At 43.6% G+C, this 27,993-nt stretch overlaps 1 protein-coding gene and 1 pseudogene across 3 annotated transcripts in view; one reads left to right on the top strand and one right to left on the bottom strand.

Annotated features, from left to right (window-relative positions):
• ME1 (malic enzyme 1) overlaps positions 1 to 27,993 on the top strand; it is a 336,698-nt gene that overhangs the window by 116,892 nt on the left and 191,813 nt on the right. The window lies entirely within an intron of this gene.
• LOC311517344 (non-selective voltage-gated ion channel VDAC1 pseudogene) lies at positions 3 to 779 on the bottom strand (annotated as a pseudogene). The gene has a single exon. The product of its transcript is annotated as a non-selective voltage-gated ion channel VDAC1 pseudogene (transcript).

The following is a 27,993-nucleotide window of genomic DNA, read 5'->3' as shown; positions in this document are numbered from 1 at the left end:
TTTATGCTTCAAATTCCAGTCCTAGACCAAGTTAGTGTCCACCCGCATTGATATTCTTGCTATCCAACAAAGCTGACAATGTTAGTTTGATACCTGGCTTCAAAGTCTGAGTGTATCCTAAACCAATCAGACTGGAGTTGTTCACTTTAGCAGAGAAAGATGCATTGGGGTCAATCTGATATTTGGCTGCTATTCTAAAGTGCGTGTTGCTATTTCCAGCTGTCCAAGCAAGGTTGACAGAAGTTTCCAATTTATCATTCATCTTCTGATAAATGGAGCCTCCAAATTCTGTGCCATCATTCACATGAGTGTGAAGCTGGAATTCATCAGTCTTATAACCAGCAGCAAAGTTGCTCTGGGTTACTCTGGATTTAGTCATCTCAAAAGTCATTTGGTAACCTGCCAACACAAAGGCTCCACGTATTGAAGGTCCAGCAATATCAAAATCCATGTCACAGCCAAGGTTGATGTGTTCCCGTTTATATCCGGTCTTAATTTTAACATTTTTTTTCCTGATCTTCAAGAGTAATCTCTGTGTGTGTGGTCGGTCCACTTCTCTGTGAACATCAAGTCATATTTCTTCCATTTGTATTTTGTTTCCAAACTGCCAGTAAGTTTGGTTGTCTCTGAGTTTGCTGAACCTGAGCTCGTAAATTCCAGTCCATTTTCAGATTTTGTTTTCAACTCAAGTTTTATTAATCCAAATCCATAGCCCTTGGTGAAAACATCTCTGGCAGGTTTTCCGAGATCAGTGTAAGCAGGTGGAACAGCCATTTTCTTGCTCGCCGGGCTCTGGACTAGAAGGTGGATAGAAAGTTGGCTAGATCGTCGGGCTCAACGGGTAGTGATCAATGGCTCCATGTCTAGTTGGCAGCCGGTATCAAGTGGAGTGCCCCAAGGGTTGGTCCTGGGGCCGTTCTTTTTCAATATCTTCATTAATGATCTGGAGGACGGTGTGGACTGCACCCTCGGCAACTTTGTAGATGACACTAAACTAGGAGGAGTGGTAGATACGCTGGAGGGTAGGGATAGGATACAGAGGGACCTAGACAAATTAGAGGATTGGGTCAAAAGAAATTTGATGAGGTTCAACAAGGCCAGTGCAGAGTCCTGCACTTAGGATGGAAGAATCCCATGCACCACTACAGACTAGAGACCAAATGGCTCGGCAGCAGTTCTGCAGAAAAGGACCTAGGGGTGACAGTGGATGAGAAGCTGGATATGAGTCAACAGTGTGCCCTTGTTGCCAAGAAGGCCAATGGCATTTTGGGCTGTATAAGTAGGGGCATTGCCAGCAGATCGAGGGACGTGATCATTCCCCTCTATTCGACATTGGTGAGGCCTCAACTTTGGTGGGTCCCACACTACAAGAAGGATGTGGAAAAATTGGAAAGTGTCCAAGTGTCCAGCGGAGGGCAATGAAAATGATTAGGGGACTGGAACACATGAGTTATGAGGAGACGCTGAGGGACCTGGGATTGTTTAGCCTGCAGAAGAGAAGAATGAGGGGGGGATTTGATAGCTGCTTTCAGCTACCTGAAAGGGGTTTCCAAAGAGGATGGATCTAGACTTTTCTCAGTGGTAGCAGATGACAGAACAAGGAGTAATGGTTTCAAGTTGCAGTGGGGGAGATTTAGGTTGAATATTAGGAAAAAGTTTTTCTCTAGGAGGGTGGCGAAGCACTGGAATGCGTTACCTAGGGAGGTGGTGGAATCTCCTTCCTTTGAGGATTTTAAGGTCAGGCTTGACAAAGCCCTGGCTGGGATGATTTAACTGGGAATTGGTCCTGCTTTGAGGCGGGGGTTGGACTAGATGACCTCCTGAGGTCTCTTCCAACCCTGATATTCTATGATTCTATGACTAAACTGTTTCATGCCCAGCCTCACCAGTTTGTCATATGCAAATTAGGGTTGTTGATTAATTGCAGTTAACTCATGTGATTAACTAAAAAAAATTAATTGCGGTTAACAGCTACAACAGTGTCATGTGAATGCCTGTTTTCACTTTCAGGTGATATTGTAAACAAGAAGCAGGCAGCACTTATAAACTTGCAAATACAAACTTGTTTGTCTGTGTGATTGGCTAAACAAGAAGTAGGACAGAGTGGACTTGGAGGCTCTAAAGTTTTACATTGTTTTATTTTTGAATGCAGTAATTTTTGTACATAATTCTATATTTGTAAATTGAACTTTCATGATAAAGAGTGCTTGTAATAGGTAAATTGAAAAATACTATTTCTTTTGTTTTTTACAGTGCAAATATGTCATAAAATAAATATAAAGTGAGCAATGTTCATTTTGTATTCTCTGTTGTAATTGAAATCAATATATTGTGACAAAGCTCCGACCTTGTCTCAGTGGGTCGCATGCTTCCTGGGGGATTATGCTAGCCTCAGAGGCTCACTGCGACCCTCCACGTAGCCCTTCTCTCTCTAGAGGCAAGGTTCTTCTTTCAGTGTTTGCTCATGTGTATTCCACAATAGGGGTGTGTGCTCGCAACGTGCACCAGTGCCAGAAGGTTTTCCCTAGCAGTACCCATAGGGGGGAGTGCTCCCCCCCCCGGGCGCCTGCCTGGCATGGTGTAAGGGGGGCTGTGCTCCCCCCACCCTTGGTTCCTTCTTGCCGCCAGTGAAGGTGTGTTGGAACTGCTCAGCTCCAGCTTTGCTGCAGCTCATCCCCAGAACCCTTAGTTTGTTCAGTAGTACCTGTAGTTTGTTAGCTAATTCAGTTAGTTTAGTTAGTCATTTAGTTAGGCATGCCCCGCGCCCTAGGCTTTAAGTCGTGCAGCTCTTGTAGGCGCTCTATGCCAAGGAGCGATCCACACGCGGATTGTCTGCGCTGCTTGGGAGAAACCCATATCAGCGAAAGGTGCAAGATTTGCAAGTCTTTTAAGCCCCAGACTGAAAAAGAAAGGGACATTAGGCTCCGGGCCATCGTGATGGAGTCAGCACTGGCCCCGACCCCAGCACGCCACTCCGAACTGGTCCCCAGCACCACAGTGTCGGTTCGCAGAGACCCTCCGGTACCATCGTGCAGTCGGCACTGCTCCCCATCCATGGGGCATGCCAAGAGGATCAGAAAGACTCCCTCTTCGCAACGGCACTGAGGGAAGTCTGGGACAGAGGCTAGGCCCATGTCGGGTAGTCCTCCGTCCCCATCGGGCCCTAGGCCTCCCACTCACGTTGAGCGGAGTAGCCCGGACCCTTCGGAGCATGCCTCTCCGGATGTTCGGATGCCATCTACGCCTAAAGCCCTCCAGGCAGCCAGGGATGTCATGTCCATGCTGGTGCCCGGAGTTCTGCCGATGTTGGCCCCACGCTCCAGAGGCAAGCCGCTGCTGGGATCACCACAGTCGCCACCGGCCCGGTACGGTCTCGGTCGAGTGAATGTTCCCAACACCGCTCACTGCCCAGAGACCACTGAGGGCTCAGTCGATGTGGATTGCCCTCGACGCTGGCCAGACTGTCCGGATGGGTGCCGTCCAACCGGGACTCCCGGCACCGCTTGTCTTCGCGAAGCCAATATCAACGGGACTGTGGTGGATGTCGCCAACGGTCCTCGTCTTTCAGGAGATACCGCAGTCGGTCGCGGCATGATCGTTGATGCCGTTCCTGCTCGGACTCCCGTTCCACCGGTCAAGGCTGTTCGCGGAGCAGCTGTTACCATCGGTGCCGCTCCTCTGCGTCGAGATCGCGGTCCCGTGGCCGACATAGGTCCCGGCACTGCCAATAATCCTGGTCCAGAGGCAGTTGTGGATCATATGCCAGCCTGGCCTCCCCTCACAGCCGCCCATCTACAGGCCAAGCTGGCCAGCCCAAACAGCCGTGCCACAGCAAGTGCAGTGGCACCAAGCGTCATGGCCGGCCCAGTGGTATCCGGTGGGGGCTCGCTCAGTGGCTGGGGCCTCAGAAGCACTGTCGGCTTCCATCTTTAGACTGCCAGAAAAAAGGTCGGTAGGACCTGTGTCCTCAGTACCGTGCCCGGAGTCCGACCAGGTGGTGGATCCTCCGGTGCTGGATGACACCTAAAGCACTGTACCGACTTCACCCCGTCCAGAGGAGCTGATTGTGGCCCTGCCCTCCTCCGTCCTGCAGGAGGACTACCGGGCTCACCAAGACCTCCTAAAAAGAGTGGTAGCAAGCCTGCACCTCCAGGCTGAGGAGATGGAAGGGCCCTCAGGCTCCCTGGTCAATGCGCTATCCCTTTCAGCACTGGGCAGGGTGGCCTTGCCGCTCCATGAAGGAGTGGCAAGAATTTAAAATGCCCTGTGGCAAACACCAGCCTCGTTGGCTCCCATCTGTAAAAAGGCGGAGCGCAAGTACTTTGTACCCACGAAGGGACACGAGAATCTGTATATCCACCCGGCGCCCAACTCCTTGGTGGTCGAGTTGGTCAACAACAGGAAGCAGCAAGGGAAACCAGCCCCGACCCCCGAAAACAAAGACTCTTGGAGGCTGGATACTTTCGGGAGAAAAGTTTATTCGTCGTCAAGCTTTCAGCTATGAGTAGCAAACCATCAGGCTCTCCTGGGTTGCTATGAGTTTAACCTCTGGGAATCCCTCCCCAAGTTTGAGGACTCCCTCCAGGAGCACGATAAGGAGTTTAAGGCGCTTGTAGAGGAAGGGACGGCGGCTGCAAGGGCATCCCTGCAGGCCGCTTCGGATGCAGCAGACACGGCCGCACGGTCCATGGCCTTGGTGGTGTCCATGAGACGGGCGTCATGGCTTCTACTCTCTGGGCTCTCCAGCGAAGCGCAGTCGTCAATGTAGGATCTCCCTTTCGACGGGAAGGCTCTGTTTGCTGAGGAAACATGCACAAGGCTGCATGGCATGAAAGACTCCCACACGACCCTCCAGACCTTGGGCCTCTATGTCCCTCCTCTGGCAAAACCCAAGTCCATGCCGCAGCAGGCTCCCGCCCAGGCCTCCCTCCTGAAGTACGAGGCCGCCCACAAAAAGCAGTGGGACTATAGAAAGCACCCACAGTGGCAATCCCGGCCTGCCCCCCAGCCTAGGTCTTCTAAGGGCAAGCAGGCAGGCAAAAGGCGCTTTTGATGGGACGCTCGGGGGTACCCTGCCAGCTCTCAGCAGGGACCTACCCCCAGTAAAGCTCCTTTTCTCCAATCGGTTGTGTACTTTCCTCCTGGAATGGTTGCAACCGATGGGTCCTCAACACCATCTCCCGAGGTTAAAACCTTCTGTTTACTTCCTCCCCGCCCAACCACCCTCCACCCCCGTCCCATCTGGGGGATCCCTCTCACGAGGCCCTACTCGAGCAGAAGGTAGCGCGGCTCCTGGACCTAGAAGCTATAGGGGCAGTGCCCAAGGAGTTCCTGGGCAGGGGGTATTACTCCCAGTATTTCCTTATCCCGAAGGCAAAAGGGGGCTCAGGCCCATCATGGACCTGTGAGGCCTGAACCACTACATGGTGAAACTCAAGTTCCGCATGGTTTCCCTGGCCTCCATCATCCTCTCCCTGGACCCCGGGAACTGGTACGCTGCCCTCAATCTACAGGACACATACTTCCACATCCACATATTTGAGAGGCACAGACGCTTCCTCCGTTTTGTGGTGGGTCAGAGACACTACTAAGTCATGGTCCTACCGTTTGGTCTGTCCACTGCCTCCAGGGTCTTTACAAAGTGTATGGTGGTGGTAGCGGCCTACCTCAGATGCCACGGGTTCCAAATATTCCCATATCTGGACGACTGGCTAGACAAAGGCACAGCCCGGTCGCAGGTGAGGGATCATGTGGCGCTCCTCCTGTTCACATGTACTGCCCTGGGCCTGTTGATAAACAATACCAAGTCCATGTTAGTCCCGGTCCAACGCATAGAATTTATCGGGGCGCTACTGGACGCAACGTCGGCCAGGGCCTCTCTCCCACCAGGCAGGTTCGAGAACCTGAAAGGGCTCATTGACTCGGTCACAAGGTTCCCAGTGACGACAGCCAGGGTTTGCCTGCAACTGCTGTGTTACATGTCTGTGTGCACATATGTGGTCCATCACGCCAGACTCAGAATGAGGCCCTTCCAGCTCTGGCTGACCTCACAGTTCTCCCAGGCCACGGACAGAATGGACAAAGTCCTCACCATGCCGAACTCGGTGATCACCTCCCTGCGGTGGTGGTCCGTCCCAAACAACATGCTCCAACATGCTCAGGAACAGGGCCCCATTGTTGGAGCTGGTGTCCAACGTGACGGACCTGGGTTGGGGGACCCATGTGCGGAACTTTCAGACCCAAAGCCTGTGGTCTCTACAAGACCTACCCCTTCATATAAACGTCAACGAACTGAGGGCGGTGCAACTGGCGTATATGGCCACACCTGGAGGGCAAGATAGTCAGGGTCCTCACGGACAACACGGCTCCATGTTCTATATCAACAGGCAAGGCAGGGCCCGATCCTCTGCCATGAAGCCCTCAGTCTGTGGGACTTCTGTATAGCCCACGACATCTACCTAAAAGCCTTCCACCTGCTGGGTGCCCAGAATGTGAGGGCAGATCGCTTAAGCAGGGATTTTTCCTCTCAGCACGAGTGGTCTCTACAGCCGGAAGTGGTTCACCAGCTATTCCGAAGGTGGGGTACTCCCCAGGTGGACCTATTTGCGACCCAGCAGAACCGATGATGCCCCCGGTTCCGTTCCAGGGGGGCCTAGGGAGGGGCACTATCTCCGATGACTTTACCCTGTCCTGGTCATGCTAGCTCCTCTACGCCTTTCCCCCATTCCCTCTGATCAGCAGGGCCCTGGAGAAAATAAAGATGGACAAAGACAGGGTCCTCCTCGTTGCCCCAGCGTGGCCCCGGCAGCATTGGTATGGGACCCTCTCGGGGCTGGCGGTAGCTCTGCCATGGCAGTTGCCACTCCGCCCGGACCTGCTCTCTCAGGACCAGGGCTGCTTCCTCCATCCCAGCCTAGCAACGCTTCACGTCACGGTGTGGCTGCTCAGTGGCTAGGTGGTGAGGAAAGGACATGCTCAGAACAGGTTTAGCATGTCCTCCTTGAAAGTAGATGGCCCTCAACTCGCCGCTCCTATGTAGCGAAGTGATCTCTGTTTTCGAGGTGGGTGGCAGGCCAGGGTGTTTCCCCGATGGCTGCCCTGATCCAGTTTATCCTTGATTACCTCCTCCACCTGAGGGTCCAGGGACTAGCGCCCTTGTCAGTCAGGGTGCACTTGGCAGCCATATTGGCCTTTCATCCCCCAGTGCAAGGGCACACGGTGTTTTCCCATGTTATGACTGGCCTGTTCCTTAAGGGTTTAGACCGTCTCTACCCATATTCCAAGCCCCTGGTTCCACAGTGGGACCTAAACCTGGTGCTGGCTCGTCTCACGGGGGCCCTGTTTGAACCACTGGCCTCGTGTTCCTGGTCTCACCTCTTGTGGAAGGTGGCTTTCCTAGTAGCTATCACATCGGCCAGGTGGGTCTCAGAGCTCAGGGCCCTGAGCTCAGGGCCCTAACCTCCGAACCACCATATATGGTTTTTTGTAAGGACAAGGTCCAGCTCTGCCCAAACCCTGCATTCCTCCCGAAGGTGGTCTCTGCCTACCACATGGGTCAGGACATTTTTCTGCCAGTCCTCTGCCCCAAGCCACACACGACTAGTCTCCACACGCTTGACTGAGGCAAGCTCTGGCTTTCTACCTCGAGTGGACCAAGTCTTTCAGAAAGTCTTCACAACTGTTTGTCGCCTCGCTGAGTGCATGGTCGGCCGATTTCCATTCAGCAGCTTTCTAAGTGGATCACTTTGTGTATCCGTTCCTGTTATGAGCTGGTGGGGGTTCCCCTGCCACCCATTGTGAGGGCACAATCGACTCGGGCGCAGGTCTCTTTGGCTGTCTTCGTGACCCATGTCCCAGTCCAGGACATTTGTAGGGCCACCATGTGGTCTTTGGTTCACACATTCACCTCGCACTATGCGATTGTCTCCCAGGCCAGGGATGATGCCGGTTTCTGCAGGGCGGTACTCCATCCCAAGAACTTGTGAACTCCTCCCCACCTCCAATAGATATAGCTTGGAATCACCTATTGTGGAATACACATGAGCAATCACTTGAAGAAGAAAAGACAGTTACCTTTTCCATAACTGGTGTTCTTCGAGATGTGTTGTTTATGTCTATTCCACATCCCACCCTCCTTCCCCTCTGTCGGAGTTGTCTGGCAAGAAGGAACTGAGGGTGGGGGGAGTGCAGCCCCCCTTATACCGCACCAGGCAGGCACCGTGGGTGGGGGGGCTCTCTCCCTTATGGGTATTGCTAGGGGAAAAACTTCCTGCACCGGTGCATGTGGCAAGCACACACACCTATTGTGGAATAGACATGAGCAACACATCTCAAAGAACACCAGTTACGGATAAGGTAATTGTCTTTTTACAGTCTACTGACCCATTTTCATCATAAGCCAGCAAGGAAGGTGAGGAGAAGCTACCCTCCCTCGCACAATTTCTGTTGTCTCCCAGTCTCAGTGATTAATTGGGAAGGGGAAGGGGGAGCCCAGGCCCACCCTCTACTCCGGGCTCCAGCCCAGGGACCCTAATAATAGCAGCTATTGGTAGCTGACTTTTTGGAAACAGGATGAGTACAATTCCTTGGGCCACTTCTCCACAGCAGCCCCCACTTCCTCAATATCTATTTCACCCTTACCTCAGGGCCTCCTTCCTTGTGCCTGATAGGGTTTGTACTGCTCGGTTTCTCCAGCTGTGCAGCACAGCTTCCTTCTACAGCTTCTGATACACACCTAACTGATTAACTGGGAGGCTTTTATCTAGTTCCAGCCAGCCCTTGATTGGCTTCAGGTGCCCCAGTCAACCTAGCTGTCTCCACTGCTTTCTAGAAGGATCTTAATTGGCCCCAGGTGTCTTGATTAACCTGGAGCAACTGCCATTTTGTTTACCACCGTAACAGGGATTTGATTAGCCTGGGGCTAACATACCTGTTTCTCACTACTTTCCTAAAGCCATCTGTCCTTGCCCCATCACAATATGTAGAAAACATCCAAAAATATTTAAATAAATGGCATTCTGTTATTGTTTAACAGCACGAGTAATTGCAATTAATTTTTTTAATCACTTGACATCCCTAATGCAAAGTGAATGAAGGGTCATGCGGTCTCTTCACAGACAGTCTCTAAATGGATAACATCCTGTATCAAGACTGCATGTGAAATAGCTTCGGCTATGCCTCCTGAGTGGGTGCAAGCTCATTCTACAAGAGCACAAACAACGTCGAGAGTGTTCCTCGGTGATGTCTCAATATTGGATGTTTGTGAGGCTGCTACGTGGTCGCCCATACGTATATTTACGAACTATTATATCATTACTGCATTTTCCAGCGTTGGTGCATGTTTTGGTAGGGTCCTGCAATCTTTGTTTAGTAGGCTCCTGGGATGGGTACTACTTGTAGGTCACCTAAGTGGAATACACAGCTGCATCTATTCAAAGAAGAAGAAATGGTTACTTACTGTAGCTGTGGTTCTTCAAGATGTGATGCAGACGTATTCCATGGCCCACTCTCTGTTCCTTCTGCATCAGAGTCTAATCTCTGGGTGTTTGGTGCAAAAGAACTGAAATGGGTCAAGGCATTGCTGCCTCATATAGTGAGCGGGAGGGGCTATGGCCACAGGGCATGAGTGCTGCCCCTCTTCAGGTACTGCTAGGCAAAATTCTCCAGGCTCTGGTGCGCTGAGCACGCACACACTAAGTGAAATACAAGTCTACACCACATCTCAAAGAACCACAGTTACAGTAAGCAACCATTTCTTGTTATGTGAAGGAGTAAATAAAACCTCCGTATTCACTTTCTCTGCACCGTTCATGATAGACTTCTATCATATCCCACCTTAGTTGTTTCTTTTCTAAGCTGAACAGTGCCAGTCTTTTAATCTCTCCTCGTATGGAAGCTGTTCCATACCCATAATCATTTTGGTTGCCGTTCATTGTACCTTTTCCAATTCTAATATATCTTTTTGACATGGAGTGATCAGAACTGCATGCAGTATGGCTGCTTGATTTTCCAAATATATTTGTTAAAGGCGCAATGTACCATCTTTGACCATAATCATTTTTGGAGCTTGTAGAATAACTGGAAAACTGTCACCCTCTTTATTAGGTGAACCTTTAAAAACAGTGATGTTGGCAATGACATCTAATGTGTTTGATCATCCTTTAGCCCACCAACAGATTTCCTGGAAAAAAATGTCCAGAGTAGCTGGAAATTCACAGTCTTTGGCTTTGGCCCTTTGAATGGAATGATTGAAGGTGGCTAGTTGGTATCTTCTAAAACAGTGGATTTATTTTAATTCATACATAACCTAGAAAATGGTTCAAGCAGATGAATTTCCTGAATGATACCTGTGAATAGAACAGGCTGTGAAATAGCTAAAGCAGAATCATCAGGGTGATTTTTAAATGTATAGGAGCTTATGATGCATCGTTTTCTTCAGTATTGTTGCAATGGGAGGATGTTCTTTTATTATTATAATCGTATTCAACTTAAATGAAGAAAATACATAAAAATTCTTTAGATTTATACCTAAGGAGGACGGTTTTGACATTACTAGGGACAGATAAAGACATGCTCTGATTAATTCATGTTTTTGTATTAAAAACTATCACTTAACATGATTGATGTGCTTGTCCTTCATCTTGTAGCTGGAAGGAGAAACTATTTTTCCATATAGATTCTTGGGCTTGTGATGACTTTTGTCACTCTATTAAAGGGATGCTTGTGATATGAAAGCGTACTTGTCTTGGTTTCTCTTAAGAATTGTGTCCAAACTGAATACTTTAATCTTCTGACTAGCACAGGTAAGTCTCCTATTTTCTTTTATCTAGCATAAGGAAAGTTTTAGATTTTTTTTCTTTATTTTAAAAAAAGAAGTAAAAGCTGCCTGCTAGAATTCAAAGAAAAGACAGTGTAAGTGCCAGTGTAAAAATAATTTTGCTCAGAGTGGTTCAGTGTGTGTTAGGGGATGCATATGGATAGCAATGGAACTACTCCACAGCTGTTATTGCAATCCATATGCTTCAGTAACTTCTGTGATTGTTGAGTAACCCACTGGTTAGTGTGTGTTGTGTCCTCTTTGCCATTCCACAACAGGTATGGGTCTGTAACAGTCCATGGCTTGTGAACTTGGGTTCTTAGCTCAAGCTGTAGAAATTAATGCATTTAGGTATGGAAGTCCTCCATTTAACCCCCAGTGAGTTGGCCAAAATAATTCTCATCACATCTCCATTTCTCCTTCCCCCACTTAATGGGTGGGGTGGATGTGGGTGAAGGGTTATTGTGCATGGTGAATTAGTTGACACTTAGTTGCAGTTGTTTTTCGTCTGCTTTTGTGAGGGAACTTTTTTAAACATCTGAGGTCTTTGAAGAAATCTTTGATCCAGTGTTAAATTCCTAAATAGGTTTGGATCCTAAAAGTTAACGAATTCGGTTTCTCTCTCTCCCATGAACTCTTCAGTACCAGACAGGGAAGATCCCAGAACTGCAGAGTTGATTCAGAAATCTAGGCTGAAAACTTATTGAAAATTCCCAGCTGAACATGTACAAGCTGTTGTTTGTACGTCTTTTCTGTCAGTTAATTTACCTATTGGGACATCTTCTCTTATTCATAATTCATTCTGTAGGACTTCTTCAATCTTCTCAGACATCCAACAGAAGCAGACAAGATTGCTTAATTTGATTATGTACCATGTGAAATATTTTGTTCAAAATAAGCAGAATATAAAGACCAAGTACTGTCACAAGACATAAACAAATATTCCATTAAAGGTTGCTACTTACAGAAATATTGTAAATATTTTACATTTGAAACCAGTAGTATTATCTCTTGAATATACATTTTAAAGATCTAAATAAATAGATAAAATAAAACAAGTGATGACATTTTTAATTATGTGTGGAGATCTGTGGCTGTGTGAAAGTGAAAATAGATGTGTTTTCAGTTTCTTTTATATTATGTAAAATGGTGTTGTTGCCACCAGAATTAATAATAATTTTATATCATTTGGTTTATTTTATTTTTGGAAAGTGTTACGTGACTAGTTAGTTTGAAATTGGCTAGTTTTAAATAGTGTATTGCTGAGGAAGAATGGCACACAATAAAAGAAAAGCCTCTAGTATAATACTATACTATTTTTGTCAGAAGTATTGTAGATCAAGAGTTCCTTTCAATGAAGCACAGCAAAGAATGGAATAGACCTATTTGTTTTTCAATTTAGGCCAGGTCTACACTGTAAACTTACATCGGAATAAATATGTCACTCAGTGGTGTGCTGAACAACGCAGTTATACCAACCTAACTCGTGGTGTAGAGCAGTGGTTCTCAACCTTTCCAGACTACTGTACCCCTTTCAGGAGTCAGATTTTTCTTGCATACTCCCACGTTTCACTTCACTTAAAAACTACTTGCTTACAAAATCAGACATAAAAATACAAAAGTGTCACAACACACTGTTACTGAAAAATTGCTTACTTTCTCATTTTGTCTGAAATTTTAGTTTGTACTGACTTTGCTAGTGCTTTTTCTGTAGCGTGTTATAAAACTAGGGAAATATCTAAATAAGTTGATGTACCCCCTGAAAGACCTCTGTGTTACCCCTAAGGGTACACGTACCCCTGGTTGAGAACCACTAGTGTAGAGAGAGAAAATCATCCAAAGCACAGGACTTGGAGGTAATGCGGGACTTCAACTACGCAGATATCTGTTGGGAAAATAACACAGCAGGGCACAGATTATCCAACAAGTTATTGGAATGTATTGGAGACAACTTTTTATTTCAGAAGGTGGAGAAAGCTGCTTGGGGAGAGGCTGTTCTAGATTTGATTTTGACAAATAGGGAGGAACTGGTTGAGAATTTGAAAGTGGAAGGCAGCTTGGGGTGAAAGTGATCATGAAATGATAGAGTTCATGATTCTAAGGAATGGTAGGAGGGAGAACAGCAAAATAAAGAAAATGGATTTCAAGAAGACAGACTTTAGCAAACTCAGGGAGTTGGTAGTTAAGATCCGATGGGAAGCAAGTCTAAGGGGAAAAACAATTGAAGACAGTTGGCAGTTTTTCAAAGAGAGATTATTAAGGGCACAAGTGCAAACTATTCAGCTGCATAGGAAAGATAGGAAGTATGGCAAGAGGCCACCCTGGCTTAACCAGGAGATCTTCAATAATCTAACAATCAAAAAAGAGTCCTACAAAGAGTGGACACTAGGGCAAATTACAAAGGATGAATATAAACAAATAATATAAGTATGCAGCGACAAAACTAGAAAGGCCAAGGCACAAAACGAAATTAAACTAGCTAGAGACATAAAGGGTAACAAGAAAGCATTCTACAAATACATTAGAATCAAGAGGAAGATCAAGTACAGGGTAGGCCCATTACTCAATGGGGGGGGGGGAATAACAACAGAAAATGTAGAAATGGCAGGGGTGCTTAATGACATCTTTGTTTCGGTTTTCACCAACAAGGGTGGTGGTGATTGGGCATCTAACAAAGTGAATACCAGTGAAAATGAGGTTGGATCAGAAGAGGCTAAAATAGGGAAAGAACAAGTTAAAAATTACTTAGACAAATTAGATGTCTTCAAGTCACTAGGGTCTGATGAAATGCATTCTAGAATACTCAAGGAGCTGACTGAGGAGATATCTGATTGAGGAGATAGATGAGCCGTTAGCGATTATCTTTGAAAAGTCAGGAAGATGGGAGAGATTCCAGAAGACTGGAAAAGGGGAAATATAGTGCCAATCTATAAAAAGGGAAATAAGGACAACCCAGGGAATAATAGACCAGTCAGCTTAACTTCTGTACCCGTACCTGGAAAGATAATGGAGCAAATAATTAAGCAATCAATTTCCAAACATCTAGAAGATAATAAGCTGATAAGTAACAAAAAGAAAAGGAGTACTTGTGGCACCTTAGAGACTAACACATTTATTTGAGCATAAGCTTTTGTGAGCTACAGCTCACTTCATCAGATGCATTCAGTGGAAAATACAGTGGGGAGATTTATATACATAGAGAACATGAAACAATGGGTGTTACCATACACACTGTAATGAGAGTGATCACTTAAGGTGAGCTGTTACCAGCAGGAGAGCTGGGGTGGGTGGGAGAAGAAAACCTTTTGTAGTGATAATCAAGGTGGGCCATTTCCAGCAGTATTTTTCATGTTCTGTGTGTATATAAATCTCCTCACTGTATTTTCCACTGAATGCATCCGATGAATGTTATAATTCAAAAGCCAGTTGGAGAACACTTCAATCTCTCTGGTCACTCAATTACAGACCTAAAAGTTGCAATTCTTCAACAAAAAAACTTCAAAAACAGACTCCAACAAGACTGCTGAATTGGAATTAATTTGCAAACTGGATACAATTAACTTAGGCTTGAAGAGAGACTGGGAGTGGATGGGTCATTACACCATTACACAAAGTAGAACTATTTCCGCATGTTTATCCCCTCCACCCCCACTGTTCCTCAGACGTTCTTGTCAACTGCTGGAAATGGCCCACCTTGATTATCACTACAAAAGGTTCCCCCCCCCGCCCCGCTCTCCTGCTGGTAATAGCTCACCTTAAGTGATCACTCTCGTTACAGTGTGTATGGTAACACCCATTGTTTCATGTTCTCTATGTATATAAATCTCCCCACTGTATTTTCCACTGAATGCATCCAATGAAGTGAGCTGTAGCTCACGAAAGCTTATGCTCAAATAAATGTGTTAGTCTCTAAGGTGCCACAAGTACTCCTTTTCTTTTTGCGAATACAGACTAACACGGCTGCTACTCTGAAACCTGATAAGTAACCGTCACCATGGATTTGTCAAGAACAAATCGTGTCAAACCAACCAGATAGTTTTCTTTGACAGGGTAATAAGCCTTCTGGATATGGGGGGAAATGGTAGACATGGTATATCTTGACTTTAGTAAGGCTTTTGATACTGTCTTGCATTATCAGCGGTTCACAGTCATGCTGGAAGGACGTAATGAGTGGGGTCCCGCAGGGATCAGTTCTGCATCCGGTTCTGTTCAATATCTTCATCAATGAATTAGATAATGGCATTGAGAGTACACTTATAACGTTTGTGGACAATACCAAGCTGGGAGGGTTTGCAAGTGCTTTGGGGGATAGGATTAAAATTCAGAATGATCTGGATAAACTGGAGAAATGGTCTGAAGTAAATAGAATGAAATGCAATAAGGACAAATACAAAGAACTCCATTTAGGAAGGAACAATCAGTTGCACATACACAAAATGGGAAATGACTGCCTAGGAAGGAGTACTGTGGAAAGGGATATGGGGGTCATAGTGGACCACAAGCTAAATATGAATCAACAGTGTAACACTGTTGCAAAAAAACCCAAACAACATTCTGGAATGTATTCACAGGAGTGTTGGAAGCAAGACACGAGAAGTAATTCTTCACCTTTACTCTGTGCTGATTAGACGTCAACTGGAGTAATGTTCAGTTCTGGGCACCACATTTCAGGAAGGATGTGGACAAATAGGAGAGAGTCCAGAGAAGAGCGACAAAAATGATTAAAGTTTAGAAAACATGACCTATGAGGGAAGATTGAAAAAATTGGGTTTGTTTAAGGTGGAAAAGAAGACCAAGGGGGGACATAATAACAATTTTCAAGTACGTAAAAGGTTGTTACAAGAAGGAGGGGGAAAAATTGTTTTTCTTAACTTCTGAGGATAGGACAAGAAGCAATGGGCTTAAATTGCAGCAAGGGAGGTTTAGGTTGGACATTAGGAAAAGCTTCCTAACTGTCAGGGTGGTTAAGCACTGGAATAAATTGCCTAGGGAGGTTGTGGAATCTCCATCATTGGAGATTTTTAAGAGCAGGTTAGACAAACACCTGTCAGGAATGGTCTAGATAATACTTTGTCCTGCCATGAGTGCAGGGGACTGGACTAGATCACCTCTCAGGAGCCCTTCCAGTCCTATGATTCTAATTCTATGTCAATAGGAGGGCTTCTTTTGTTGACATAGCTATCATCTCTCACAGAGGTGGATTAACTACACCATTGGGAGAAACACTGCACGTTAATATTTTTTGTATTATTTCTTTTACTTAAAGGGAATTTAAACTTAAAAGGAGAGTGCCATTTTCCAGTAGCACTTACCTTGTTTTACCTTCCTTTCTGACTTCCTTGATTTTTATATTATAATTTGATACTGAGACTATTGTTGTCACTGAGGTATAAATTAAGTTTGTTCCCTGCATGGTTACATGTAAAACAAATCAAATATGGCCAGCCTCACACAGGGAAGATCATGTCAAACCTATTTACACCTTTTTGTGTGTTTTTGGAGGTAATTCCTTTTTTATTAAAGTGGAAATTGAAGAGAAAATTCAATCACAGTAAGTCTATTAAATATGTTTTCATCTACCTTTTTTAGAATGTAGGCTTTGCAGGACAGGGACTGTGCCTGTTTTTTGGGAACTACCATAAACAAATAATGGCAATATTTTACTGTTAGAGCTAAACAGAATGTAGCAATAGATATTGGCGTCCATATACTGGACATTTTGCTATTTTAATGAGACAGAAAAGCATAAAACATAAAAAATATCCAGTGATCTGAATTTTCATACATTTAACATTTTACATGGTTTGTATTAGTTTTTCCATGTCATTAGCATAGCAAGATTCCTACTAGATGGGTGTAAATATTTTTTTATTCGTAGTTCCTCTTACCTTAGACAGAGTAGAAAAATAAAACAAATGTGTGTTTTGGTGATAACCCACTGTTTTGCTTCAAAAGCTAATTTGCCGCTCTCTTGGTAATGAATATGCTCCTCCCTGCTGAACTGTTTTGTCATTCACAATCTTTAAGTAGCTCTATTTGTGCCTATTTGTGTGTAAGTAATTAAGTTATTTATTGAGCAGCTGTCAAAATAATTTAGTGGCCATTGGGGCAGAACTCCTCAAAGACCCCTTAAAGCAGAATGTTTCCCAAGGTCTGCCTTTTCAAACAGGATTCCATCTAATTAAGATATCTGTTACTTATGGTTTGGTAGAATAATTTGGGACTATAATTAGATCAAGCAATAAACAGAAATGTACTTATCATCATCTTCCTTTCCATGTCTGCCCTGTATTATAGCAATTTTAGTCGTCTGAAATATTCAGGACTACAACTTGTGGTTTGTTTCTGTAAACAAAGGAGATCGTTATTTTCTGACAGTCAGTGTTATCTATGTTCCTATTATGGGTAGGTTTCTGAAATATATTGACTGGCAAAAACTTAACATAAAACAGATATCAAAACACCTTTTTTCCATTAATGTAAAAAATATATGTCTTAAATAACAGTTTGTACTGAATTACACAGTTTAATCGCTGAAGCCCTTAATATATTACAGTGAACTGCAGATTGTGCAACAGTGAATAAAAGACCAAAATAAACAGGAGCAGTTGTGCTTTGTGTACTGAATATACGTTTCCTTGGTATTAAAGTCTTCCACACCAAGGGCTTTGTAATATTTTACTCAGATTATTCTCAAAATAGCCATGTTTGTTCAGTGTCTTCTATTTTATTTTTTGAGTGTAACATATTAAATGGAATGAGTTCTAATATTACCTATTTTCTTTCGTCCAATTGTGTATATTTTGATCACTCTCAGTATTGTTGATTTTTTTTGTGCAGTCATGTGACCATAATTCACCTAGCTAACATGCTGAAATAGTGTGAAAAGAACAGAATTTATACTTTTCAAATAAAAGTGGTGTTTTTTTCCAAAATGCTTAAAATAGTAGTAGTTTAGCCAGACCTAACTAGCACATCAAAAAATGCTCACCTCTCTAGCCAAGGTACATACTTTGATGGGGGCTGGGAGCAATAGAGATGGGTGGGGAGATGAGATCTGAACTAGGAGCTGCTGGAGTACTGCTCTCTCCCACTTCCCACTTCCCCTCTCATTTGTGGGAAGGGGAGCTGCTTCCTTCTTTTACCCTTCCATCCCTCCCTTTTTCTTGTGCTGCAGGGATGGGGGAGAAGGGGTATTGTATGCAGCATCTGGGCACTAGAGCCTGTCCTGCCCACTGCTGCTGACACTGGAGGTGGTAATGGGGCTGGATGATTGGCTCCTGCCTGGACGGGGAGGGAGGTTGCTATAGTTAACTGCATATAGGCCTGTTTCAGCCCTACACTTCACACCCTTAAACTACTATGCTTGAACTTCTTTGATATTGGGGGCTCAGCTGATCACCAATTTTGGGGTCTGGAAAGGATTGTTACCATATGGCAAAACTGGCAAACTGCTGTATGGGTTTTCCCTTACATCCAGCATCCTGAAGGTCTAGTTTTGAGGGTTTGAATGACAACTGTAGCAACTTTGGCATGACTCAGTGCACTTAGTGGGTTAGAAAGTGTTTAATTGAAGTCCCTGTAACCTAGTGGGGACTGCCTGGGCATTGGTCCAGGGCACAGCAATACATGATAAGAGGGTATGCCTCTATGCCCAACTTTGGTTCCCCTCATCTTATCTCTCTTACTTCCAGCTGTAGGAGGTCAATGGATGAGGACTCTGGCTTCAGGTCAGAGTCCTTTGGCAATCCTGAGAAAGTAGAGGGGGCCTTCACATTCACTTTAAGGTATATAGTCCACTGAAGTCATTGATGCCAGTTGAAATCTGTCTGGAACAAATCTTGAGGGAGATACCAGTGTGGTTGGAGGGTTTAAAAGGGTCCAATTTGACGCTTCTGCTTGGATACTGATCCTGAGCATGGTGAGAGATATTCCTGTATATCATTCAGTATATGGCTTCCATCATCTCCTCTCTCCAGGTTGGACAGGTTTCTGGCTTCTCTCTGTACCCTTTCAGGTGACACCTTCACCTCTCTGATTGGAATCCCCTGATTCTCCCACTCTTAGACCAGGTCTCCAGGCTACAAAACCCTTTTGTATCAACCATGATTGCTCAGCAGATTTGACTGGGTTTGTCTACCTACAAAAGTGCCTTTCAGGAGTTGTGACCAGTGGTGAATAAAGTGACCCAAAACAGCCTTTTCAAAACAAAGTATTGTATAATCTCAACACTACAAATAAAGCATAAGGGGAAAGGATTTTCAGCACAATGAAAAGTCTACATGTATATCTGTCTTACCTGTAGGCTTAGGTAGGCCCAGTTTATCCCAGACCCCTCTGGGGACTGGGGCTTCAGTCTGCTCCTCAGCAGTCTCTGTCTCCTCTCTGCCTTGTCCTTCAGAGACTGTCTTTTTATCCACCCAAATATTTTTGTTCCAGTTTTTTCCTGTTGAGCCAAACTATTAACATAAGAACATTAAGAATGGCCATACTGGCTCAGACCAAAGGTCCATCTAGCCCAGTATCCTGTCTTCCGACAGTGGCCAATGTCAGGTGCCACAGAGGGAGTGAACAGAACAGGTAATCATCAAGTGATCCATTCCCTGTCCCTCATTCCCAGTTTCTGGCAAACAGAGGCTAGGAGACACCCTGAGCATTTCACAGTCACTATCACAGGTTGGTAATATATCCCTACTGCTATATTCTTATTATTAGAGCATGGAATTACTATCCATAGGGATCCTATGGTACAGTTTGATTCATTTAAGATTTTTACTTCTTTTGATTCTATGCTTTCTTTCGCATATAGTGCCACTCTCCCACCAGCATGACCTGTTCTGTCCTTCCGGTATATTTTGTACCCCGGTATTACTGTGTCCCATTGATTATCCTCATTCCACCAAGTTTCTGTGATGACTATTATATCAATAACCCTATTTAATACAAGGCACTTTAGTTCACCCATCTTATTATTTAGACGTCTAGCATTGGTCACTTTTTAGCTATCTGCCATTACATGATATAATTGACTGTTTCTCACAGGGTGGTGTGACAAAGTTCCTCCTCTGCCTTGGTGGGTCCTGCACTTATTGGCGGATTTTCTCGCCTCAGAGGTTCACTGCAGCACTCGGTTTGGCCACTTTTGTGGCTCAAATCTGCTGTTCACTCAGTTAGCCTCATCACTGGCTAGCATGGGTAGAAAAACAATCCCCGCGGTCTCTGCTATTCCACCTAGTGGATTGGGGAACAGGCCAGAGACCTTCCCCTCTGGGGGGAACCCACAGTCCAGTTCAACTCCTCCGGTATCAAGTAGGGAGTTGGAGGGATGGGGGGAACCTGGGCCCGCCCTCTACTCCGGGTTCCAGCCCCAGGCCCTGTGGATTGTAGCTGTCCACAGTGGCTCCTGTAACAGCTGCGTGACAGCTACAACTCCCTGGGCTACTTCCCCATGGCCTCCTCCCAACACCTTCTTTGTTCTCACCACAAGACCTTCCTCCTGATGTCTGGTAATGCTTGTACTTTTCAGTCTTCCAGTAGTATGCCTTCTCACTCTCCGCTTCTTGCGCCTCTTGCTCCCAGCTCGTTGCACGCACCACAAACTGAAGTGAGCTCCTTTTTAAACCCAGGTGCCCTACTTAGCCTGCCTTAATTGATTCTAGCAGCTTCTTGATTGGCTGCAGGTGTTCTAATCAGCCTGTCTGCCTTAATTGTTTCCAGAAAGTTCCTGATTATTCTGGAACCTTCCCTGTTACCTTACCCAGGGGAAAGGGACCTACTTAACCTGGGGCTAATATATCTGCCTTCTATCACTCTTCTGGGCTTTGCCCGCCCACTTCCCGGATCCCAATAGGATCACTCTCCTGTAGCCATCTGGCCCGACCCTGTCACAGTGGATTTGATTTAAATCACTAGTCAGGAAGACTCGATTTAATCATGGCTTTCTACAGAAAAGTGCATTCTTGTTGGTTGTTATAAGCTTAATACATATTCTTCACAACTCGGAGATAGATGTAGGTTTCATTTTTAGAAGGTACACACTGTACATTTTTAAGTGATATAGTTTGAAAAATTTTCAGATTAGTTTTACAGCTATATCAGAGAATGAATGATTGTTCGGTTATTTCATTTACCAAAGATAACTGAAACAGATATTTATGAAGTCATTGGGAGATAAACTATCTCCAATTCAACAGGTTAATCATTAATATTTGGAGGATTTTCTTGCCATGCTGTATTAGGAGGAGAACATCACTAGACAGACATTTTAATTGTTTTATTTAACTGAAACAACAATGTTATGTATTTTTTTCTTCAACAGCAAACACATAATATTTTAACAAAACAAGCATATGAATTTTTGAATTCAGTTAAACATTCAAGTTTTTTAAAATCAGGTTTGTTTTTGTTAATATTGTTTTTAACTAAAATAGTTAAATGAAATATTTAAAAAATACAACAAAAATTAAATAGACTGTCAGCCAGGTCAACATGAAAAACTTAAAATATTGGCTTCTGCAGCTAAGTCAGTCATCTTCACCTTCATTTTCCTGTTTGTTCATAATTTGGAAAAGAAAAACAAGCTTTCCTGCTTTTTCAGGACCCAAGTGATTTCTCAATTTGGAATAAATTAGTCTAAAGGAAGAAAACATTCTTTCTACACTGGAAGAAGAAGCTACTGCTGTTAAAAGTGAGATTATCACTTCAACAGTCTCTGAATCCAAGTGCTTAAGTAACTTCCACCAGTGAACGAACTGGTGTGACTTTCTTAAAAACATCATCAGCAAACATATATTTCTTGAATGATTCACCCTTAGCTCTGAAGTCTATTATAGTTGGCATCATGGAGGGATGTTTGCTGGATGTCCATGTCATAGCCAACTCCTCTTCGTCAGCAGTTAAGGTTTGACCCTGGTACCAAGTATTGAGAATATTTGCAAGAAAATGAGCTGAGATAGTGCTTGTCCCATTCGTTTTTTTAATGCTTGTAATTTAACTCGGTCATTGCATATTTCTCTTTTTAAGATCTTACTTGGTTCCTTCCAAATTTCAACAGCATCAGCAATAAAACAGCTATTTCCCTGCATTTTGTTCAAGGCTACAGAAATAGGCTTCAGGGTACTCAGCATGTGTTCAACATGTCTCTTAAGCCCAATATTGAGAGCTTTGGCTGTGAGAGTGCCATCTATTTTTTCACGATTTTGTTCACAAACATCAGATTAGGCCAGTTCTTGCTATAGTGCTCCAAACAGTCCACTCCTGAGTTCCATCGCATGTCTGGTGGGAGAGTTTGCTTGGTTCCTCCCACTTTTTTCAGAGCAGCTGCTGCAAAGTGGTTGTTACAGAGGTATTTTGCAATTTCAGCAACATTAGCCTTTATTTCTGGAACACTGAAGTCTTTGGCTAGGAGGTGCATCAAACGAGCGCTGCAACCATATGATGTTAGCTTGGAACTCTCTTCTAAATACTTTCTTCTCCTCTTGGATACATTTGCATCATTGTCTGTGACCAAGCTGCGTATTAGACATTTGATTTTTTCCCCCCACAATTTGTTATAGCTGCTTCTTCTTGTAAGTATTCAGGTAAATGTGTGTGTGTGCATTTCCTGATGTATCAATTGTTTCTGTAAGGAAGACTTTTCCTTCTTCTGTTGTCACACAAGCACATACACCAGGATCATTGTGGACATTGCTCCACCCATCAAGACTCAGATTAACCACTTCACCCTCTAGACCTTTTGCACACTGCTTAATTTCTCTTTCATACACTTTTTCCAGCAATTTGCCTGCGACATCTGCTCTGTTGGGTGGACTGTATTCTGGTCTTAATGACTGAACCATGGAAATGAAGTGTGGGTTCTCAGTCATACGGAAGGGAGAGTTTGTTGCATAAACAAACCGGGCAATTTTTTCATCAATTACCTCTTTTTGTAATCTGCTGGTTCTTCTCACAAATTTATCTGTGGTTGTTTCTGAATGATGGAGATTTTTTTTCTTTTTGCTACAGATGATATACTGTGGCTATGTGACATACATGATGTGACTGAAACACTATCCTTGGCAGATAACTGAAACTATAGAAAATGATGGTGATCTTGAAGGTGGATAGTCTTCAGAATCCTGTATGTTGAGGATGGATTCTCCTAAACAAAATAAGTCAAATGCAGTTATTTAATTATTATTACCATTGTGCTCATTTAGTATTACTCATTGCACTCACTGACAGTACTACTTTAAAGGTGAAATTGTAAAAGGAAGATCTGCCTATTTCAGCTATTTATTTTGTATCACATCTGCATCTAAAATGATAGTACCATAGAGTAAAAACTATATTTTTTGCTCGAACATGAGAATTCAAGAATAGTCCAGAAGGAAGACAGGCAGTCCTTAAGAAAGAAGTATGAAATAAAAAAAGTTTACCAACTTGAAGTTCCTTCATGTTCAGACATGTCCCTTTCATCATCTTCAATGCAGCTTCCTCCTGAGAAGGAACACTTCTCATGATGTTGTTTCATTTGGACAACCAGGCCTTGCATTTCTTTGTTGCACTGTTTGCATTTTGCATGCATGCCTGTCTTACCCACAGGTAGAGGAACTTCATTAAAATATTCCCAGACTGGGTCTCTTTTACGGCCTGCTGCCATTATAGGTTTTCCCTTCTAGTGAGGGAATGGTATGATAGATCTCAAATCAATGAAGGTTACGTGCAGAAAGACCTCAAGACTTCTGTAATATGCTGGTCAAACAGTTTCACTTTTGTTTCTACTGCCTGTCCCTCCCTTCTCACATTGATCTCCAGACTTCTTCTCCTTGTCCAGAACTATTCCACCCCCAACAATCTTCTATTCATTGAACTTTTTGAAACTTTGCACTTTTAGAGAGAGGTAAGGAATTGACTCCGTGTACACAAATTTTCAGAGGAACAATAGGGTTGAGGTCTGTTATTTCTCAACTCTATAATTATTTATTTATTTTAAAACATTTTTTCTGTTAACAAGCATTTTATCTCTGGAGACACAAATCTACAGTTTAAGAACTGGAAAACTAAGCGTCTCTGGTGTCTTCTAGACTGAGCACTGAGTCCCATTGGGTAGATAGATTATTTAGGTTAATCTTTCTATACAGAAGCCCCTGGAACACCATAAGATTGGGTCCCTAATCCATGAACTATTGGAACTCATTTACAAAACTTTTCTTAAACATTACATGAATATAGTCTCATGCTATAGAATTAGAATTTATAATCCCTATTCGATGATGAGATGTCTTTGAGCTATAATGTATCTTAATTAAAACTATCTTTAGATAGGTTTTTTCCTCAAAAGGCATTTTATAAAAAAAATCTGATTTAAAGCAAAAAAATCCAATTTTTAAAAAAAAATCATTGATTTTTATCTACCCTGGTTTCATCAGATCCTACCTGTATTTTTATCTTCCATCCTCTCCTCCTTACTAGGACTTAGAGAATCTCCATTAATAGATCATCTGCTAAGGGATATCTCTGTCTGAACCACGTGCTCCTCTGCACCTGTCGGCTTTCCCCCAGCCCTAAGTTTCAAAACTGCTCGACGACCTTTTTAATTTTAAGTGCCAGCAGTCTGGTTCCATTTTGGTTTAGGTGGAGTTCATCCTTCCTGTATATCTCTCTTTCCCAAAAGTTGCCCTAGTTTCTAATAAATCTAAACCTCTCCTCCCTACACCATCATCTCATCCACACATTGAGACCCTGCAGTTCTGCCTATCTAACTAGCCCTGCGTGTGGAACTGGAAGCATTTCAGAGAATGCTACCATGGAGGTCCTGGACTTCAATCTTTTAACTAGCAGCCTAAATTTGGCCTTCAGGACCTCTCTCCTGTCCTTTCCTAAGTCGTTGGTACCTACATGTACCATGACCACAGGCTCCTCCCCAGAACTACACATAAGTCTATCTAGATGTCTCGAGATCGGCAGCCTTCTCATCAGGCAGGCAAGTCACCACTCCTGGTCATTGCAAATCCAGCTATCTATGTTTCTAATGATTGAATCACCCATTACTAATACCTATCTCTTCCTAATTACTGGAGTTCCCTCCCCCGGAGAGGTATTGTCAGTGTGAGAGGATACCACAACATCATCTGGAAGGAGGGTCCCAACTATGGGATCGTTTCCCTCTGCTCCAGTTGAATGTTTTCCTTCCCTGAGACTTTCATCCTTCTCAAAGGCTGTCAGACCGAGGGTGGGACTGTTCTTCTGTGTTTCAGAAAGTCTCATCTATATACCTCTCTGTCTGCCTTAGATCCTCCAGTTCAGCCACTCTCATCTCCAAAGCCCGTACGCAGTGTCTGAGGGGCAGGAGCTCCTTGCACCAAATGTACACATATGTCACCTGCCCATAGGGCAGGTAATCATACATGCTGCATTGGGTACAATAAACTGGATAATTCCCACTCTGTTGCTGGACTTCTGCCTGCATTCTCTTTTTAGTCCTGAAGCTCGTTCCTTTGTTGTTGTTGGATGTGTTTGGCTTTAAGTTTAAAGAATGTAAAGTTTATCTAGCCCTGTAAACTCTCTCTCAAAACTCCCTTTAGCTGCTCCTGTTCCCTAGCTGTTGAACTCAGTATGGTGTGAGGTAAAACTTCAAAGCAATTGACATGCGTATTGTCCATTAAATATCAGTCAGTGGAGCTATCTGAAGCTATTGTCCACTTTCCTGTGAACATGCAATCCACTCCTACTTGAATTAACCACTTGTAATCATATTGCAAACACAATAATAATCAAACAGTATAATGTTCATAAATTAGACAACATATCAGATCAAACGAATTTTATATTTATAAATTGTTGCAGGCAGCTTTGATATCCTTCTCTTGCTTGCCTGTTGTTGTCCTTTATTATTATCATTATTACTTATCATCCATTAGTATGTAACTCCACAAAACAGTAAGGCATGTTCCCAGATCTCAAGAGTCTACAATCTATTATCTATAATTTTTTTATTCTCATGACTGGTGTTTTCTGCCTTTGTCCTTCATTTTGTTTCTTACCAGCACTCTGGTTTTGGTGATATTTGTTTGACTATAGATTGGAAGCGATAGAGGCCAGCTTGGTACTTTAAAGTCCACGTTTCTCTAGCTGGGGTCTTCCACATTGCTGGATGCAGGGTAGAGGGCTGGGATAAGGCCTACGAACCATTTAATTCTTCAAAATAGGGCCTTAGTGGGATATAGCTGGCTCATAGGCCTTGTGCCAATTTTCTGCATGGGGATGAATTTCAGTAGAAAGGATTGAAAAAAGTGAGACGTTTAAAATTTGGGGTTATTATGAAGAACAGAAAATAATGCTGAACTGAAACAAAACACACTTTTCGTTTAATGGGCATGGTCATTCATAACAGTTTTTAGTACGGTATTTACACTTACAGAGGTTTGATCCACTTCCTCTGTGTACTTTTAAACACTAATATATAATGGATTGCATTACAGGAATTAAGGGACTAGCTTGTCTCTTCCTTGTAGGTGAAACATACAGGAAACTGGCTGGTGATGACTGAGAAACATTGGTGAATTGAACTGAAGCTGTTCTATGAACTAGTGTTTTTTAAGGTTGTTGTTTTAGGCAGCATGGGGAAGTTACCTCTGTTACTCTATATCCTCTTTATGAGTGTATTTGTTAAAATATTTCGGGTTATGAGAAAAGTTTGAACTTTGTTCTATTGGAAAATGTTTGAAATTTTTAAAGAAGTCTTAGTGAGTACCTCCCATTATGGTAAGAGAATGAAAAAGGATGATTTCTATTGCTGTGATTCATATATCCTTTTATAAACTACATTTTAATGGAAAATAGACTAATGAGCTGTCACTGGAATAATCTCCACTCTAAAATATCATAAACAATATATTTAAACCTTTTTACTTTATCGTGACTAAACTAAGGGCCAGATTCTCTCATGTAGTATAGCCTTTTTGTACCACACTCCCAGCACAATTGGCCCTTGTACTGACATAACTGGCTCAAGGAGGATCACCTCCCGCGATGCTTAGCTGGTGAAAGGGCTCTAATGTCAGTTCCCTTCCTTTCTCCTGGTATGACTGAAGGATAGGGGGCATGTCTATGGTGCTTCTGTGCCATGCTGGTCCTTGGCTGTAGTTTCAGTCTCTCTTGGCTATTTGCAGTTGGCATAAATTAGAATACTTCTCTGGCTGCTTTAACTTGGTGTAGTGGACCAGTCCTTGACAGAGGCTGTACCAGGATCAAGTAGGTGCAAAGGTAAGTTTTAAGCCAACGTTGCGCATACACACGCTAAACTACTCTGTGCAGATCAGCAACACCCCCAGGGTCTGGTCTAAAAAGAAGTTTTTTATCTGAAAAGTAATTCCCACAACAAGCTTAGAGCCAGCAATTATTAATTACTGCCAAGATGAGTCACCTTTGGAAGCCCCAGTGGTCCCAGTCTATACTGTCCCTCAAGGAAACATAAATATACATAACTCCCTTTAAGGAGTCTGTTTAGTTTGGTGGGAGTCTCAGTTCAGTTTGTGAAGAGTGCATTAAATTCCAAATTTTAGAATGTGTGTTTACAATAAAGACTTCTAAACTAGGCTGGGCTCAACATGGGTACAGGAGAATTCTAGGAGCTTGATTCTGCCCTTTCTTTGTTGTTGTAGTTGTTGCTGCTGTTATTTTTAAGTGTCTAATTAGAAAGCAGCTGTACATATGCATGCTAAAAGACCAGCAGAATTTATACTGTGTATTTTCCTCCACCCTTTTTTAAAAGCAGATGTGTCCATGATGAGGGTTTCCCTTCCATATCCTAGCAAAATATGGTCAATATTTAACTACTGCTTCTACCCATGAGTTAGTACTTCTTAATTTGAGTGTCCACCTTGTTGTGGCCTGTCCACTCCAGAGTCTCATTCCTAGTCACTTTTCTGCCAGAGATGACACGCTATAGACAAGTATAGAAAGTGTCTTATGCTGCTTATCAATTTGACACAAAATCTTTATCTGACATTCTAAATTAGCCAGTAAATATGCTGGCATGATTAATAAAACATTTAAACCAGATTCTTTCCCAGCCCTTTTGTGCTGCTTTGGCAGCTCAAAGGGCCAAGAAAACAAAGCCATTTCCTATCCTGCATTGTGGGCAGTTCCCAGCAGTAGAGCCAACATTGGGGTGGGGGTGGGGTCATTGCAAGAGC

This window comes from Lepidochelys olivacea (assembly GCF_965140295.1).
Source record: "Lepidochelys olivacea isolate rLepOli2 genome assembly, chromosome: 3".
Taxonomy (NCBI): Eukaryota; Metazoa; Chordata; order Testudines; family Cheloniidae; genus Lepidochelys; species Lepidochelys olivacea.
The sequence above is the reverse complement of the archived record's forward strand: the minus strand, read 5'-3'. Positions and strand labels throughout refer to the sequence as shown.